The sequence below is a fragment of the Rhinolophus ferrumequinum genome, chromosome X (assembly GCF_004115265.2).
Source record: "Rhinolophus ferrumequinum isolate MPI-CBG mRhiFer1 chromosome X, mRhiFer1_v1.p, whole genome shotgun sequence".
Lineage (NCBI taxonomy): Eukaryota > Metazoa > Chordata > Mammalia > Chiroptera > Rhinolophidae > Rhinolophus > Rhinolophus ferrumequinum.
Genome location: NC_046284.1, coordinates 73,528,784 through 73,545,176, shown reverse-complemented (window position 1 = coordinate 73,545,176; position 16,393 = coordinate 73,528,784).

The window sequence follows — 16,393 nt, the reverse complement described above, 5'->3', positions numbered from 1 at the left end:
TTCTCTAGGTCCATCCATGTTGTTAAAGTTGGTAAGATTTCTTTCTTCTTTATGGCTGCGTAATACTCCATTGTATAAATGTACCACAGTTTCTTAATCCAGTCATCTACTGATGGGGATTTCAGTTGTTTTCATGTTGTGGTTATTGTGTATAGTGCTGCAATAAACATAGGGGTGTATAAATTCTTTTGAATTAGAGTTTTGGGTTTCTCCAGATAGATACATAGGAGTGGAATTGCTGGATCATAAGGTAGTTCCATTTTAAGATTTTTGAGATACCTCCATACTGTTTTCCATAGTGGCTGCACCAATCTGCAATCCCATTAACAGTGCACAAGGGTTCCCTTTTCTCCACATCCTCACCAGCACTTGTTGTTGGTTGATGTACTGATGATAGCCATTTTGACTGGTGAGGTGGTATTTCACTGCGGTTTTTATTTGCATGGTTAGTGAGGTTGAGCATTTTTTCATGTGTCTGTTTGCCATCTGTATGTCCTTCTTAGAAAAATGTCTCTTCATATCCTCTGCCCATTTTTTAATTGGGTTGTTTGTTTTTTTTTTGAGTTGAGTTGAGTGAGTTTTTTATAAATTTTGGATATTAACCCCTTATCGGTTGTATCACTGACAAATATCTTCTCTCATTCAGTAGGATCCCTTTTTGTTTTATTGATGGTTTCCTTTGCTGTGAAAAAATTTTTTAGTTTCATGTAATCCCACATGTTTATTTTTTCTCTTACTTCCCTTGCCCGAGGGGATATATCAGTAAAAATCTTACTCCGGGTAATGTCTGTAAACTTTCTTCCTATATTTTCTTCTAAGAGTTCTATGGTTTCATATCTTACATTTAAGTTTTTAATCTATTTTGAGTTTATTCTTGTATATGGTGTAAGGAGATGGTCCAGCTTCATTTTTTTGCATGTGTCTGTCCAGGTTTCTCAGCACCATTTATTGAATAGACTGTTTTTACCCCACCGTAAATTCTTCCTTCCATTGTCATAGATTAAATGACCATATAGACATGGATTTATTTCTGGGTTCTCTATGCTGTTCCATTGATCTTTGTATCTATTTTTATGCCACTACCATGCTGTTTTGATTACTGTAGCCTTGTACTATAATTTCATGTCAGGTATTGTTGTACCTCCCACTTTGTTCTTATATCTCAAGATTGCTGAGGCTATCTGGAGTCCTTTATGGTCCCATATAAATTGTAGGACTATATGTTCTATTTCTGTGAAAAACAGAAATAGATGGTAGTATTGATAGGAATTCGTAGTTTGGTAGGAATTGCATTGAATATGTATATTGCCTTAGGCAGTATGGACATTTTAACTATATTAATTCTTCCTATCCATGAACATGGTATGTGTTTCCATCTATTTGCATCTTCTTTCATTTCTTTCTTCAGTGGCATATAATTTTCTAAGTACAGATCTTTTACTTCTTCAGCTAAACTTATCCCCAGGTATTTTATAGTCTTTGAAGCAATTGTAAATGGGATTGTTTTCTTAATTTCTTCTTCTGATATTTTACTATTGGTATATACAAATGCAACTGATTTTTGAATATTAATTTTGTATCCTGCTACTTTAAAATTCATTTATCAGCTCTACAGTTTTTTGATGAAGTCTTTAGAGTTCTCTCTATATAGTATCATGTCATCTACATATAATGACAGTTTTATTCCTGCTTATGAATTTGGATGCATTTTATTTATTTTTCTTGCCTGATTGCTGTGGCTAGAACTTCCAGCACTATGTTGAATAGAAATGGAGAAAGTGGGCAACCTTGCCGTTTTCCTGATATTAAGGGGGATGGTTTTTAGCTTTTCCCAATTGCATATGATGACAGCTGTGTGTTTATCATATATGGCCTTTATTATGTTGAGATATGACCTCTCTATTCCCACTTTCTTAAGGGTTTTTTTTTTAATTAAAGTTTATTGGGGTGACAATTGTTAGTAAAATTACATAGATTTCGGGTGTACAATTCTGTGTTGCATAATCTATAAATGTCATTGTGTGTTCACCACCCAAAGTCAGTTCTCCTTTCATCACCATATATTTGATCCCCTTTACCCTCATCTACTACCCTCTCTCCCGTTACCCTCTGGTAACCACTAAACTATTGTCTGTGTCCATGAGTTTTTGTTTCTCATTTGTTTCTCTTGTTCTTTTGTTGTTTTTGGTTTATATACCACATATCAATGAAATCATACGATACTCTGCTTTTTCAGTTTGACTGATTTCGCTTAGCATTATAATCTCAAGATCCATCCATGTTGTCACAAATGGTCCTATTTCATCTTTTCTTACCACCGAATAGTATTCCATTGTGTGTATATACCACAACTAATTTACCGATTCATTTATAGAACGATATTTTGGTTGTTTCCATGTCTTGGCCACTGTAAATAAAGCTGCAATGAACACTGGAGCACACATCTCTTTATGGATAAATGTTGTCAGATTCTTTGGGTAGATACCCAGGAGAGGAAATGCTGAGTCATATGGTAATTGTATTCGTAATTTTTTGAGGAACCTCCACACTGCCTTCCATAGCAGCTGCACCAACATGTATTCCCACCAACAGTGTATGAGGGTTACTTTTTCTCCACAGCCTCTCCAACACTTGTTACTATTTGTCTTGTTGATGATAGCCATTGTAACTGGGGTGAGGTGAATCTCATTGTGGTTTTTATTTGTATTTCTCTGATGATTAGTGACATTGAGCACTTTTTCATATTTCTATTTGCCATTTGTATCTCCCCTTTGGTTAAATGTCTCCTCAGGTCCTCTGCCCATTTTTCAATTAGTTTGTTTGTTTTTTTGTTGTTGAGTTTCATGAGTTCCTTGTATATTTTGGATATTGCCCCTTATGGGAGGTACTGTTTGCAAAAACCTTCTCCCATTCAGCTCATTGACTCTTTATTTTGTCGATGGTTTCTATTGCTGTGCAGAAGCTTTTAACTTTCATATAGTCCCATTCATTTAGATTAGCTTTTCCTTCCATTGCCTTTGGAGTCAAATTCATAAAAAGCTCTTTGAACCCAAGGTCCATAAATTTAGTACTTATGTTTTCTTCTAAGCAGTTTATTGTTTCAGGTCTTATGCTTAAGTCTTTGATCCATTTTGAATTACTTTTGGCACATGGTGACAAACAGCAATCAGTTTCATTATTTTGCACGAGGATTTCCAATTCTCCCTGCACCATTTATTGATGAAGCTGTCTTTTCTCCATTGTATGTTTTTTGCTTCTTTGTCAAAAATTATCTGCCCATATATATGTGGTTTTATTTCTGAGGTCTCAATTCTATTTCATTGGTCTATGTGTCTGTATTTCTGCCAATACCATGCTGTTTTGATTATTTTTGCCCTGTAGTATAAGCTAAAATCAGGGAGTGTGATACCTCCAGCATTGCTCTTTTTTCTTAAGATTGCTTTGGTTATTCGGGTTCTTTTGTGGTTCCAAACAAATCTGATAATTTTTTGTTCTATTTCTTTAAGAAATGCCATTGGAATTCTGATGGGGATTGCATTAAGTCTATATATAGCTTTGGGCAATATGGCCATTTTAACTATGTTGGTTCTTCCAATCCATGAGCATGGAATATCTTTCCATTTCTTTGTGTCTTCTTCAATTTCTTTTAAAAATGTCTTGTAGTTTTCAGCATATAGGTCTTTCACATCTCTGGTTAAGTTTATTCCTAGGTATTTTATTATTTTTTCTGCAATTGCAGAAGGAATTCGTTTTTTACTTCTTTTTCTGAGATTTCATTGTTGTATATAAGAATGCAATGGACTTTTATATTTTGATTTTGTAGCCGGCAAGTTTACTTTATTTGTTTATTGTTTCTAATAGCTTTTTGGTGGAGTCTTTAGGGTTTTCTGTATATAGCCTCATGTCATCTGCAAAGAGTGACAATTTAACTTCTTCATTCACAATTTGGATGCCTTTTATTTCTTTCTCTTGCCTGATTGCTCTGGCAAGGACTTCCAACACTATGTTGAAAAACAGAAGTGATAGGGGACAACGCTGTCGTATTTCTGAACATAAAGCAAAGGGCTTCAGTTATTCACCGTTAATTATGAGATCAGCTGAGAGTTTGTCATATATGGCCTTAATTATGTTAAGGTATTTTCCTTCTATACCTATTTTATTAAGTGTTTTAATCATAAATGGATTTTGTATATTGTCAAATGCTTTTTCTGCATCAATTCATAAAATCATATGATTTTTGTCCTTTATTTTGTTTATGTGATGTATCACGTTGATGGATTTGCATATGTTGAACCATTCTTGTGCCCCTGGGATGAACCACACTTGGTTGTAATAATCTTTTTAATGCATTGTTGCATTCGATTTGCTAGAATTTTATTTAGGATTTTTGCATCTGTATTCATCAGAGATACTGGTCCGTAGTTCTCTTTTTTTGTGTTGTCCTTACCGAGTTTTGGTATCAGTTTAATATTGGCCTCATAAAATGAATTAGGGACTACTGTCTCTCCCTTAATTTTTTGGAAGAGTTTGAGCAGGATTGGTATTAGATACTCTTTGAAGGTTTGGTAGAATTCACTAGTGAAGCCATCTGGTGCCGGACTTTTGCTTTCGGGAAGGTTTCGAATGACTGATTCAATTTCGTTACTGGTGATCGGTCTGTTTAGATTTTCCAGTTCTTCATGGTTCAGCCTTAGAAGGCTATATGTTTCTAAGAACTTGGCCAGTTCTTCTAGGTTATTTAGTTTGGTGGCATATAGTCCTTCATAGTATTCTTGGATGATCCTTTGTATTTCTTTGGCATCCGTGATAACTTCCCCATTTTCATTTCTGATTTTGTTTATTAGTGTCTTCCCTCTTTTTATCTTAGTTATCCTAGACAAGGGTTTGTCAACTTTGTTAATCTTTTCAAAGAACCAGCTCTTTGTCACATTATTTGTTTCTGTTGTCTTTTGTTCTCTATTTCATTTAGTTCTGCTCTCATTTTTATTATTTCCTTTCTTCTACTGACCTTGGGTTTCATTTGTTCCCTTTTTCTAGTTCTTTAAGGTGTAACGTGAGGTTATTTATTTGGGATTTTTCTTGTTTCTTAAGATAGGCCTATAACGATATAAATTTCCCTCTTAAAACTGTGTTCACTGCATCTCAAAAATTTAGGTAGGATGTATTTTCATTCTCATTTGTTTCTATGTATCTTTTGATACATAGAGATTTCCTAAATCTCCTCTAATTTCTTCTTTGACCAGGTCATTATTTAAAGTGTGTTGTTTAATCTCCACGTATTTGTGGTTTTTCCTGCTTTCTTTTTGCAGTTGATATCCAATTTCAAAGTCTTGTGATCAGAGAATATGCTTGGTATGATTTCAATCTTATTAAACTTGCTGAGGTTACTTTTATGTCCCAATATATGGTGTATCCTTGAGAATGTTCTATGTACACTAGAAAAAAAATGTATAGTCTGATGTTTAAGGATGAAGTGCTCAATAAATGTCAATTATGTCCTTTTATCTAATGTGTCATTTAGGGGTGCTATCTCATTATTTATTTTCTGTTTGGATGATCTATCCATAGCTGTCAATGATGTATTAAGTCCCCTAGTACAATTGTGTTTTGGTACATTTCTCCCTTTAGTTGTGTTACTACTTGCTTGGTATACTTCCGTGCTCCCCTACTGGGGACATACATATTGATGACTGTTATGTCTTCCTGTTGTATAGTACCCTTTACCATTATGAAATGTCCATCTTTGTCTCTTGCTACCTTTTTCACCCTGACATCTGTTTCATCTGATGTCAGTATAGCTACACGTGATTTTCTCTGGATACCATTTGCTTTGGGTGTCAATTTCCACCCTTTCACTTTGAGTCTATGCTTGTCCTTGCAGCTGAGATGTGTCCATTGGAGACAACATTTGGTTGTGTTTAGTTTTCTGATCCAATCTGCTACTCGGTGCCTTTTCTGTTGTGAGTGCAGTCCATTTACATATAGGGTGATTATTGATATGTGAGGATTTCCTGTCATTCTATCTTTAGTTTTCTGGTAAGACTTTGTTTTCATTGTTTCTTTGCCTTTTTGTTGTCGTCTATTATTTCTGTGTGGTGGTATTCTATGATGTTTCCCTTTTTTTCTTCTTTTATTACAGTTTTTATTTCAGTTGTGGATGTTTTTTGAGTGGTTACCCTTAAGTTTATGTAAAAGAAAGTTTTATATTTAAAGTATTCCATTTTTCTTCAGCATGCCTACTTTCTCTTTTCCCATATTCTAGTTCAGGCCTTTACTCTCCCCCTTTTTATGTTTTGGTTGCCACAAATTGTCCCTGCTGATGGTGGTCGAATTCCCTCCTTTAGAATTTCTTGTAGTGCAGGTCATGTATTAGAAAATTCCCTCAGCTTCTGTATGTCTGGAAAGGTCTTTACTCCTCCTTCATATCTAAAGGATATCTTTGCTGGATATATTATTCTTGGTTCATAATTTCTCTCTTTCAATGGTTTGAATGTTTGGTTCCACTCCCTCCTGGCTTGTAGAGATTTTTCTGCTGAGAAATCTGATGATACGCTAATGGGCTTTCCTTTGTAGGTTACCGTCTTCTTTCCCTGGCTGCCTTGAGGATTCTTTCTTTGTCGTTGATTTTTGACAGCTTCAATACAATGTGCTTGGAGAAGGCCTGTTGGGGTTGAGATAATTAGGTGTTCTATTTGCTTCTTGGATTCGAGGAACCAGTTCTTTCCACAAGTTTGGGAAGTTCTCATCGACAATTTGTTTGAATATACTCTCTGTTCTCTTCTCTCTTTCTTCTCCTTCTGGTATGCCCATTTTTCTTATATTGCTCTTTCTGATGGAGTCAGAAAGTTCTTGTAGAGTCCCTCCATTTCTTTTAAGTCTCAAGTCTCTTTGATCTTCCATCAGTGTAATTTCCATGTTTCTATCATTGATGTCACTGATTCTTTCCTCCATCTGGTCAACTCTACTACCTAAGCTGGCTATTTCATTCTTAATTTCTTTTATTGAGCTCTTAATCTCCAGAAATTCTATTCGGTTCTTTTTCAAAATTTCAATCTCTTTCGTAAAATGTTCAGGTTGTTGTTTGATTGTGTTTCCGAGTTCATTAAACTGCCTTTTTGTGTTTTCTTGTATCTCATTGAGTTTTTTCACAAATGCAATCTTGAATTATCTGTCACTTAAGTCACATATTTCAATATCTTTAAATTCATTTCCTGGAGACTTTTCACTTTCTCTTTGAGCTGCTTTGTTGCGTTGGTTATTCGTGGCAATTAATGATTTATTATTTCTCTTCCTAGACAGCTACAGGAGGGGGTTCTGCAACAGGTTGATAGGAAGAGGTCTTTCTTTTGTTTTCCAGTACGTGTTTGTAGAATGTTTTGTTTTCTCTCCGACTGCAGCCTTTCTCTCTCACACACACTGTAGTGTTGTTTTCTCTGCCCTATTTCAGCTTCTCACGCAATCAGGGGATTCTCTGGAAGGTGGGCTTCTCCTCTGTTAACAGTTCACCTGGGTCATAGGGCACCCATTCCTGTGGGGATGCGGACAGTGTTTGTAGTTTCAAATCTCTTCCTGCAGCAGATTCACAGCCTGTGTGATTCAGCAGTTCTTTTCACTCCTGCAGGGATCTGACCAGATAGCTGGGGACAGGGGTGGGTGAGTTGTGAGAATTGGCTCAGAGCATTGGCTGCAACTACAACCACAACCAGACCTGCTTCCACAGCTCCCTCCCCTTTGCCAGAACTTGTTGGGCTGCGAATTGTGTCTGTGGACCACAGTTCTCAGAACTGCAAATATTCTATTCTTTTGATCTGATACTGCTACTCTTTCGCTTCTAGCACGGGGCAGGTGGGGGCGGGGCAAGCGCTGGGAGGTTGGGGATGGGCAGCTAGTCTCAGTGCCTAAGGCTTCCATTCTCTGTGGCAGGGAGGGCTTAAACCACCATGTTCAGTCTTCTTCCCTCAGTCTTTGCTCTGAGGTCTTTGCCATGAGCGTTGGATTCAGCCGTGTCATATGCTGTCCCCTCAGCCTGTGGGCCATAAACAGAGCCGTAGCAGTCTGAGTTCTTCCCTCTCCTGCAGCTGTGGTAGTTCTGGGATGCAGCAAACTCGTAGCACTGAGCTAGGTCTGCATCCTGTGCCCGCGTGGCTCCGTCTCCACACTTCTCCCTTCCCTTCTACCCTGCTCACGCAATTTGCCCACCTTTAGGTGAATTCAGTGGTGAGACTCTTCAACTTGCCTGTCTGCTGTGCAGGGTGTCCTTTGTGGAGTTACAGTTGGATTGTGGTAAATTCCATGGGAGATTTCCAGAGGATCACATCATGCCACCATTTTGATGACGTCTATATTCTTAAGGGTTTTTGTCATACATGGCTGTTGGATTTTGTCAAATGCTTTTTCTGCATCTATTGATATGATCATATGAATTTTATTTTTCATTTTGTTAATGTGGTGTTTCACATTAATTGATTTGCGGATGTTGAACCACCTTTGCATACCAGGAATGAATCACACTTGATCATGGTGTATGATCTTTTTAATGTATTGCTGAATTCTGTTCACTAATATTTTGTTGAAGATTTTTGCATCTATGTTCATTAGAGATACCAGCCTGTACTTTTCTTTTTTTATAGTGTCTTTGTCTGATTTGGGGATCAGGGTGATAGTGGCCTCGTAAAAAGTGGTTGGGAGCCTTCCCTCTTTCTGGATTTTTTGGAAGAGCTTGAGGAGAATAGGTGATAATTGTTTTCTGAATGTTTTGTAAAATTCACCTGTAAAACCATCTGGTCCACGGCTTTTGTTTGTTGGAAGATTGTTGATTACTGATTCAATTTCCCTGGTGGTAATCAGTCTATTCAGGTTTTCTATTTCTTCTTGAGTTAGCCTTGGAAGGTTGTATGCTTCTAGAAAGTTATCCATTTCTTCCAGATTGTCCAATTTATTGGCATATACTTGGTCATAGTAATATCTTAAAATTTTTTTGTATTTCTGTGGTGCCTGTTGTCACTTCTCCTCTTTCATTTCTGATTTTATTAATTTGGGTCCTCTGTCTCATTTTTTTGATGATTCCGGGTAAAGGTTTGTCAATTTTGTTTATCTTCACAAAAAAAAAAAAAAACAGGTCTTGGTTTCACTGATCTTTTGTATGTTTTTTATGGTTTTTATTTCATTTATTTCCACTCTGATCTCTATTATCTCCTTCCTTGTGCTCCCTTTGGGCTTATTTTGCTGTTCTTTTTCCAGATCCCTTAAGTGTGCAGATAAACTGTTGACTAGTGATTTTTCTTGATTCTTTAGGTAGACCTGCAATGCTATGAATTTCACTCTTAGGACTGCTTTTGCTGCATCCCATAGATTTTGGGTCATTGTGTTTTCACTTTTGTTTGTCTGGAGATATCTTTTGATTTATTCCTTGATCTCATGGTTTACCCATTCATTATTTAGTAGCATGTTATTCAGACTCCATGAATTGGTGTGTCTTCCAGTTTTTTTCCTGTAGTTCATTTCTAATTTCATAGCACTGTGGTCAGAGAAGACAATTGGTATCATTTCAATTTTCTTAAATTTATCAGAACTTGTTTTGTGGCCTAACGTGTGCTCTATCTTGGAAAATGTTCCATGTGCACTTGAGAAGAACGTGTATTCTGCAGCTTTGGGGTGAAATGCTCTGAAAATATCGATTAAATCCAAGTAGTCCAAGGTGTCACTTAAGGCTGTTGTTTCCATACTGATTTTCTGTCTGGAAGACCTGTCCCTTGTTGTCAGAGGTGTGTTGATGTCCCTTACTATGATGGTGTTACTGTTGATCTCTGTCTTTATGTCAGTCAATATCTGTTTTATATATTTAGGTGCTCCTATATTGGGTGAATAGATGATTACTAGGGTTATGTCCTCTTCTCGGATCGATCCCTTTATTATTATATAGTGCCCATCTTTGTCTTTTAATATGTTCTTCATTTTAAAGTCTATTTTGTCAGATATAAGTATTGCAACTCCAGTTTTTTTCTCATTTCCATTTGCATGAAATATCTTACTCCAACCCTTCACTTTCAGCCTGTGTGTGTCTTTTGATCTGAGGTGAGTCTGTGGTATACAGCATATACAAGGGTCTTGCTTTCTTATCCACTCAATCATGTCTCTTGATTGGAGCATTTAATCCATTTACGTTTAAATTGGTTATTGATAGGTACATAGTTATTGCCATTTTTAAATCTGTAGTTAGGTTGTTTTCATCTTTCTTCTATTTACAGAAATCCTTTTAGTATTTCTTGCAATGCTGACTTGGTGGTAATAAATTCCTTTAGCTTATTATTTTCTGGGAAGTTCTTTATTTCTCCTTCAATTTTAAATGATAGCCTTGCTGGATAAAGCAATCTAGGTTGTAGGCCTTTGTTTTCCATCACTTTGAGTGTCTCCCGGCCACTCCCTCCTGGCCTGCAATTTTTCTGTAGAAAAGTCATTTGATAGTCTTATAGGTGTTGCTTTGTATGTAACCCTCTGTCTTTCTCTTGCTGCTTTTAGGATTCTCTCTTTGTTTTTAACCTTTGCCATTTTAACTGTAATGTATCTTGATGTGGACCTGTTTGGGTTTATCCTAGTTGGAACTCTCTGCACTTCCTGGGCTTGTATGTCAGTTTCCTTCACCAAATTAGGGAAGTTTTCGGTCATTATTCAAATATGTTCTCGATCCTTTGCCTCCTCTCTTCACCTTCTGGTATTCCTATGATGTGCATGTTGTTGCGCTTGATGTTATCCCAGAGGTCTCTTAAACCATCTTCATATTTTTTTTATTCTTTTACTTTTTGTTGTTCTGTTTGGGTGATCTCTGCTAACTTGTGTTCTAAGTCACTGATTCGATCCCCTGCTTCATCTAACCTGCTGGTAATTCCTTCAAGTATGTTCTTTATTTTAGTTGTTGTATTCTTTTTTTCTAACTGGTTGTTTTATGATTTCTTTATCCTTCTTTATGTTGTCACTAAGCTCCTTAAACATTCTTATCATCAGTGTTCTGAACTCTGTCTCTGATGTATTGGTTACCTCTACTTCATTTGGTTCCAATTCTGGAGGTTTCTTCTGTTCTTTTGTTTGGGACATGTTTCTTTGTTTTCCCATTATTGCTTACTCTCTGTGTTTGCTTCGATGTATTAGGTAGATCCCTTTGGGTTCTTAGTTTTTGCTCGGTTATCTTATGTAGTATGTGTCCTTTATTTTTGGCTTGCACCTCTTCCTTCTTCTCCTAAGCGTGTGCTCCAAAGGTGACTCTTGCGTTGTGTATGTTGTCCTGTTAAAGTTGATCTTTAATTGCTTTTCGCTTGTGAGTAGGTGGGATTGATTCCTAGGCTGACTAGTTGTGAGACTTGGCTCTGCCCACAGCAGGATGTTCTGCTGCGTGAAGGTTGACCATTTAAATGTGGCTTGGCCTCTATGGGCTCTTGTGCCTGTAGAGAATTCCTTCTGGGTGTGTCACTTGTAGGTCATACCCGGTAGTACTCTGGTTTGGTTTGGAGTTGGCCTCTGGGTGTGTTGAATCTTGTGCCTCTTGAGCTCAGCCCTGGTGTAGGGCAATTCACAACAAAGCAAATCATCAAGCACAACAACAACAACAACAAAGAAAAAACCAAATACATTCACATGTAAAAATAACTGATATCCCACACTCAACACAGGCAAAAATATCAAAGATATAAAAACAAAACAAAAGAAAAAAAGCAGCACATTCTTTGCTTAAGCCCACCAAATAATCTCCAGGTTGTGTTCTGCTGTACCAAGGAGTCCTCTGCATATTGCGCAGGCAGAGCCTGTTACCTGGTGCTCATAGTGAACTTGGGACTGCAGATTTAAATGAGTGGGCCTAAAGGAACTGCATGGTTGTTTCTACAAAGTCAGCACAATTTCTGCTCTTACCTGCATGTATGCGAACTGAGAATAACACAACCAGCCCTATGCCCAGTTCTCCTGAGTCTTAGGCACTTCTTCCGTGTGTGTGTGTGTGTGTGTGTGTGTGTGTACGTTTGTGGCGGGTGGGAGATTTCTGAGCTGCTGAAAGCCCAAAGCTGTGTCTGCCGCCTACTGCTGATCCCCGAGAGTGTCTCTGCAGTTGTAATTGCCCTGCCCTAGGCAGGCCAGAAAGGGTGGGGGCTGGGGCTCGAGGGGTCTTCTCTCTCCCAGCCCAGCAGTGTCACACTCTTCCTGCAGGCCAGAAAAAGTGGGGGCTCGAGGTGGAGGATTCTTCTCTCTCCCAGCTCAGTAGTATCACACTCTTCCCAGCCTCTCCCCTGGGTCAGAGCTGCACACTGCCGGGTCTTCCTAGATCCTGAGCACTACGGCTCCTCTGTAATCTGACACTACTCCTCAGTTCAGGGGCCGGCTTAAGTTTCTGGAAAGGGGGGAGTAGGATTGGGAGAGTGGAGGGAGGGGCCCAGGTATGGAGTTTTCATCCTTTGTGTGGACCTAGGGCCCAGTTGGAGGTCTCATCTGAGGTTACTGCCTTAAATGCTGGATATGCTGCTCTCTCGGCGGGAGAGATCAGCTGTGGGATGCAGCTAAACAGCCCACCTCCTGGCTTTTGTGGTCTCTGTTCCATGCTGGGATCCCCTGAGTCTCCGCAGCTGTGGGCCGCGTCTCCACTCCACTCCCTTCCCTCTTCCCCTGCTCGCCCAATTTGCCCACCTTCAAGTAATCCTCATACGAGTCTCTTAGCTGTTCTGTGTGATGAGCAGAGAATCCTTTGTTGGGTTATAAATGTTCAGTTTGTGGTATGCTCCTGAGAACTCAAGAAGTCTGCCTTGCTGCCACCATTCTCTCAAAAGTGATGCCTTCTAGGGAAATGGCAGCTGGCCCTGACGACTTGTCTCAGGATTATTATGTTATATTTGAAGATTGTTATATCTGAAGATACCACTTCACACCCACTAACATGGCTATCATGGGCAGGGGGAGTGGGGGTGGGGGGGCGGGTGAAGGGATTGAAGGGCAGTCGGTGACCACAGGATGGCCACGGGGTTTGAAAATTAATCTGGGGAACGTAATTTAGTGGTTACCAGAGGGTAAGGGGGTTGGGGGGTGGGAGATGAGGGTAAGGGGGATCAAATATACGGTGATGGAAGGAGAACTGACTCTGGGTGGTGAACACACAATGTAATTTATAGATGATGTGATACAGAATTGCACACCTGAAATCTATGTAATTTTACTAACAATTGTCACCCCAATAAATTTAAATTAAAAAAAAGGTAATAAAGAATTGGTAAGGATATGAAGAAATTGGAAACCTCATACATTACTGGTAGAAATGTGAAATACTGCAGCTGCTGTGGGAAATTTTTGCAGTTCCTCAAAAGGTTAAACACAGAGTTACCATATGATCCAGCTATTCTATTCTTAGGAATACACCCACAAAAATTAAAAACAGGTGGTCTAACAAAATTTGTACATGAATGGCCATAACAGTATTACTCATTACAGCCCCAAGGTGAAAACTCAAATGTCTATCAACTGATGAATGGATAAGTAAAATGTAGCCATATACGTATATTGGATTATTATTATGCAAAAAAAAAATAAAGTAATGCTGCATACCTATAGCATGGAAGCACCTTGAAAACATTAGGTTAGTGAAAGAAGCCAAAAACAAAACTTCCCATTTTGCATGATTCCATTTATGTGAAATGTCCAGAATAGGCAAATTTATAGGTACAGAAATTTATTTAGGGCTCGTAGGGGTTTGTTAGGGTGGGTTGGGGTGAAATTGGGAATTATTGTTAATACTGGATTCCTTTGGAAAATGATGAAACTGTTCTAAAATTGATTGTGGTGATAGTTGCACAAGTCTGTGGATATACTAAAACACACTGAATTTTACAGTTCAAATGGTTGAATTGTATGGCTTGTGAATTGTGTCTCAATGAAGGTGTTAAAAAGGCTAAATTAGTAATTATAGCTCAATAAAGCTATTACTTTTTAAATGGATTGACATAGTTTTCAAAAAACAATCTTCAAATATAATAATCTTGAGACAAAATTTACCATGAATATTCCAAAAACATAGTTAGACTATACCAAAAATATATTGAGAGTATCAAGTAAAGAGATTTTATAAGTCTGGAGTGGCCTTAAATATTTGTGTATTAGTAAAACTCTGTAAGTAATGATGTAATATGAATCTTCAGTTGGAAACTACTGATACAGAAGTTGCCAGACACAAATTAAAGAATTAAAGCTGTGACAAAGTTAACACTTAAAAAATATCTAAAGTTATGACTGATAACACTATACTATTATTGTCTAATAACCGATAAAGCAGCACCATGACTCTGACAAACAGAAACATATAATTGACAGTGAAGGAACTGACAAATACCTAGGAATTTCTCAAAAAGCGTGCAAATCCTAAAATATTTATACTAATAAAATTTACCTATATCAATTTAACCTAGAAAAGTCTAAGTATCTTCTAATTTGACAACTCTTGCCATGGAACTAATCAATCATTACATATCAAATAAACCTAATTATCATTAGCACCTCTCTTTTTACAAGGTAAAAGATCAAATCTTTGTTATGTTCCAGGGGTCCTCTAGGAAATCTTAAAGACAGTTTTAGGCACAAGAGATAATAGGATTCAATTTGGAGATAGTAAAACATAAGAAGTTGTCAGATTTGAACATTTGATTCAGATAGGATTATTGGTTGCTGAGAAACAACAATTGGATATGTATTTAAGCACAGTGACAATAAAAGATTTTAAAGCTAAACATGGGAGGTAACATGATTATAAAGACTCTTACATTTTTCCTGTGAGAAACTTGCATTCTCTTAAATAATCAAGGGCATAATAAAGTCAACCTAAACCACAGAACATTTGCTATCTAGGCAGATTACACAAAATAAAGAATAACCTTCGATTTTTCTTTTCAAAATAGTGGCAGAGTACGTAAATGCTGTGCTCACCTTCTCTCAGGACCACATCAATTACAACTAACTCACAGAACAACCATTCTTGAAAATCAACTGAAGTCTTGTTGAACTGAAGCCCTACAACTATGGACATACAGAAGAAGCCACCTTGAGACTGGTAGGAATGGCAGAGACACAGAACAGGCAGTTTCCACACCCATGTGTGACCATTAAAAATTAGGAGGGATATCTCAGCTGTGGAGATCCCCCCTGAGGAGCAAAAAGTCCCAGCCCCTCCTCAGCCCAGAGTTTCAGTGCTAGGGACAGAAGTCCCCATAATTTCTAGCTGTGAAAACCAGCAGAGATTGTGCCTGAGGGAGAAGGTGGGAGACTATACTCCCAGGCACTCCTTTTAAAGGGTCTGCACATGGACTTACTTGCTGATGGACTCACTCATTCTAGCTCTGAGCTCCACCACTGGGGCAGCAACTTGAATGGTGCCAGAGACATACTGGGAGGAACAGAATTGTCTGGCTGCAGCGTGAGGGCTAAAGGGGCAGCTTTCTCCTGTAGAGAGGACCTGGCAGAAGCCATTGTTTCTTTGTTGAGCCCTCCCCCTCTCTGCCTGCAGATGCATGCAGACGCATACAGACGCATGCAGATACCAATCTGAGTCTCCATCAAACTGGCTATGACCTTCACCTGCCCCACCCTACTGATTCCCTGATACCACATTCCACCCAACTTTCAGGCACACCCATCCTGCTCTCAGTAGCTTTTCCATATGAAGAACCTGCCTTGGCTCATCCTGCAGACAGTCCTAAAATCTTTCAAAGGTTCACAAAACCCAAACAAGCAGCATCTGGCTTTGGTGTGTTCCATACCTCTGGCTGAGAAGCCCTAAGCCCAGCACAAGCAACAGTTGGCCTTGGTTTGTGGCTTGGCCTCTCAAGGTATCTCCAAGTACAGTGTGGGCAGCAGCCATCTGTGGATTGCTTTCTGGCTCATGCCAGGTGGCCCCAGGCAAGGTACAGACTTCAGCTGAAATTGGCCTGCACCAGGTCCCCTCCCAGGAGGCCCCGGGGCTGGCAGGCTCAGTGGCCAGCTTCAGACTAGGCTGGAGCATCACTGAGCCACCTCCAAGGATGACACACCTCAACAGCAGACAGGCAACAGAGCCCTGTTAAATGAACCCTTCTCTGTAGGGTCAGCCCCTGCACAATAGCTACTCCAATGTAGTCAAAGCCAGAACTCACAACCAATTAGCCTAGCGATGTGAAAACAGCAATGAAGGCTCAACTACAACAGGAGAGCACACAAAACCCACACAAGGTACACACCTAGAACACCAGGCTCTGGTAACCAGGGAGACTGCACCACTGGGTCCCACAGGACACCTACTACATAAGGCCACTCTACTAAGACTGGGAGGCACAGCAGCCCTACATAGAAACAAGCACAGGGAGGCAGCCAAAATGGGGAGACAGAGAAATATTTCTCA